Source organism: Lutra lutra, chromosome 7, assembly GCF_902655055.1.
Source record: "Lutra lutra chromosome 7, mLutLut1.2, whole genome shotgun sequence".
Classification (NCBI taxonomy): Eukaryota; Metazoa; Chordata; class Mammalia; order Carnivora; family Mustelidae; genus Lutra; species Lutra lutra.
In genome coordinates this window covers 43,900,541-43,903,548 of record NC_062284.1, presented here as the reverse complement: position 1 = coordinate 43,903,548, position 3,008 = coordinate 43,900,541, and positions in this window count along the sequence as shown.

The following is a 3,008-nucleotide window of genomic DNA, read 5'->3' as shown; positions in this document are numbered from 1 at the left end:
CCTCGAGACAGCCAATACTTTTTTGGAAAAGCTTTTTTCTCCAGCCCCCTTTCCCCCTCTCCTCCCTCCGCCCCCTGCCCCCTCCCCGCTCCTTCCCGCGGGGGCCGCGCGCCCATTCGCTGCCGCCTGCCGGCCTCCCAGTTGACGGTGGATATGACTATATATGGGGACCGGAGCCGCCGAGGCGGCGGCCGGGCGAGGCCGCCCTGTTTCCAAACCTGCGCGCCAGGGAGAGGTTGCCGAGGCCTCGCTGGGGCTGAGCAGGGCCGAGGCGCTGACCTCTGCCCTGTGCCCTCCGCGCCCATTCCTCCCGGGGCCCACGCCCCGCCATCGGGGTCCCCAGCCAGGCCTTCCCGAGCCCCCCTGGGAGGCCGGGGGAGTGGAGCAGGTAGTGGGTGCGCGTCGCCCTGGGGGGTCGCCGGACCCCGGCGCTCTCAGCATCCCGCCCAGGGGACCTCCCAGCAGCAGCCGCCGTGCCCGGCCCCAGGCCTGCGCTTTCCCGGCACCCGCCCCCAGCTTGCCCCCTACGCAGCTCTCAGCTTGCCAGGTGTCATCTGGGAGATCCCTCTCTAGAGGAGGGAAGGGAGAGTTGAGAGGAAGACCTGGGGGAAGACCTCCTGAGACTTTCCTGCTGGTGAGGGTCAGGATGTCTGGGAATCTGTCTTCTGTGCGCGTTCTCCCCAGAGGAGGGACAGTCAAAGACTTTAGGGACAGGGGACCCAGTTGGCTTAGTTCTGCATGTTCGTGTGCCTGTGTGTGGTGGTACAGCAAAGGGTAGGCTGTGTGTGTCTGTGTGTAGGTGGGTGGGTGGGAGTTTAAGGGGAAAGAACTTTGAGTTTAGACTTAGGCACCCTGGTCTTCAGTCTCTTACCACCAGCAGATGTGTGACCTTGACAAGTAACTTAGGTTCAGTATCTTTTTAAATCCAGGGGGTGGATGGTCCCTGAGGTGCTTCCAGATCTAACTTTGTCATTATTCCTGCACTGATTTTAGGGAGTCAGCCTCTTTCCATGTTTAGATGTTCAGATACTAGGTTGCCGAAATGCTGGCCAAGTGTTATCCCAGCTAAGTCATTGTATCCACAGCCATAGCCCTGAGGAGGGATCAGGTCCAGCTGTGTATAGTGAGCTCTGCTTGGAGGCAGGAGGATTTCCCCTCCATCTCTCACTCTTTCCCAAGGGGAAAAAGCCCATTCTTTTTAGAGCTTTGGTGGGAGGGGAAGAAAGGGGGCTTCCCTAGGACCCTGGCTGACCCTGGCTGACACAGAGTTGGTGAGGGTCTTGTTAACAGTCCCTACAGAGTAATTCACAACCTGTACTACATGGATACTGAATATTCCCCAGACGGTGTCTGAGTGGATTAGGCAGGCCAAACAACTTGTAAGTCCTTCAGAGAATGATCAAGTTCCTCTCCAGGATTTTATCAGGTTTCTTCCACTAACCCAACTGCCCAGGCGGGGAAAAAAATACCCTGACCTAATGGTCAGAACATTAGACCTGTGTGCATAGGAGCTGCCTGGCACAGAAATTCACCAAGACCCTTTAATCACCATATGTCCACCCAGTGACTGGAGCACAGAAAAGGTTCAAAGCCTCTGGGCAGTAGACAGATGAATGGACCACAGGGAGCTGACTCCCTAGCTTGGAGCTCAGCAGAGAGGGCAAGAGTAGGGACTCAGGAGATAGACTGCAGATTCCAAAGCTGGCCTGGCTACCTCCTTACAATGCAAAAGGGCTCTTTAAGCCCCTGTTTTCTCTTCTGTAAGAGTAGGTGTTTAAAAGTCTTCCTTCTTAGGGTTGTCACAAGGATGAAAATGAGACCAAGAGTAAAAGGCATTTGTCTAGCACATAGCAAAGTGCTCCGTCGATAGTGGCTCTTCGGGTGGCAGACAGCAAATCATTTCTCCTCTCTAGGACTCAATTTTCTCATCTATGAAACTAGACAGCTGAACTAGAGAAACTCCTGGAGAGATCATATATATTACTGACTTTCCTCCATTGTGCCTAATAGAGCAGAGAAATTCGTTAAAGTTTCCTTAAATGTCTGGTGCTATAGATAATTCATCGAACATCCCGTTGGGGAGTGCCTTCTATGTACTAGGCAGGCACTAAGTTCTGGGATTCCAAAGTGAGTAAGACATGTTCATGCTCTCCAGGTGTTCAGCATGAACAGGGGTAGAAGAATTCAGAGGAAGAAGACCTAGAAATCACCAGGGGTCATATCAGACAGAAACAAACTTTTCTGAAAAGTGGTGATTTTTAAACCCATTTTAGAGGGGCACCTGGGTGGCTCAGCTTGTTAAGCATCTGCCTTTGGCTTCAGGTCATGATCTCAGGGTCCTGAGATCCAGGACCTGCTCAACAGGGAGCCTGCTTCTCCCTCTCCATTTGCTGCTCCCCCTGCTTGTGCTTTCTTGCTCTCTCTCTCAAATAAATAAATAAATAAAATCTTTAAAAAAAAAACTGATTTTAGAGGAAGGGTAGCAGTTAGGGAGAAGGGTATTGTATGAGCCAAGAAAAAAACAAGGAATGTTTGATGGTGGCTGGACAGTAGGTTTATTTGGGGGGTGAACTGGGACATGAGACTGGAAAGATCATTGAGGGGGCCATGTGGGGGACTTGAATCTCAAAGTTCACATGTTCAGCTCTTCTTGTGTGGTTTGAAGCCATCTACTTCATTCCCCTTCCTTCACCTCCCACCTAAGTCTGTGTTCAGAGGAGGAAAACCGTGGTGTCCAAATGTGGAAATAGAGCAGCATAGAGCCAATTTTTTAAAAATCCCATACTACCGTGTCATTGACCGCTAGACTGATGGATTAACTTAGCAGGTCCCTGGGCTCCATAATTTCCATTTCACCACTGTTGAGAGTTTCCTCCATAAATAGCCTGACAGCCAAACCCCACCCAGCTTGATGGACTGCACATCCGTGACCTGTCATGCAGAGCCAGGACAAGCAAACATCATGACTTAACTCAAACAATTTCTTCCATATGGGACAGGTCTTCTGG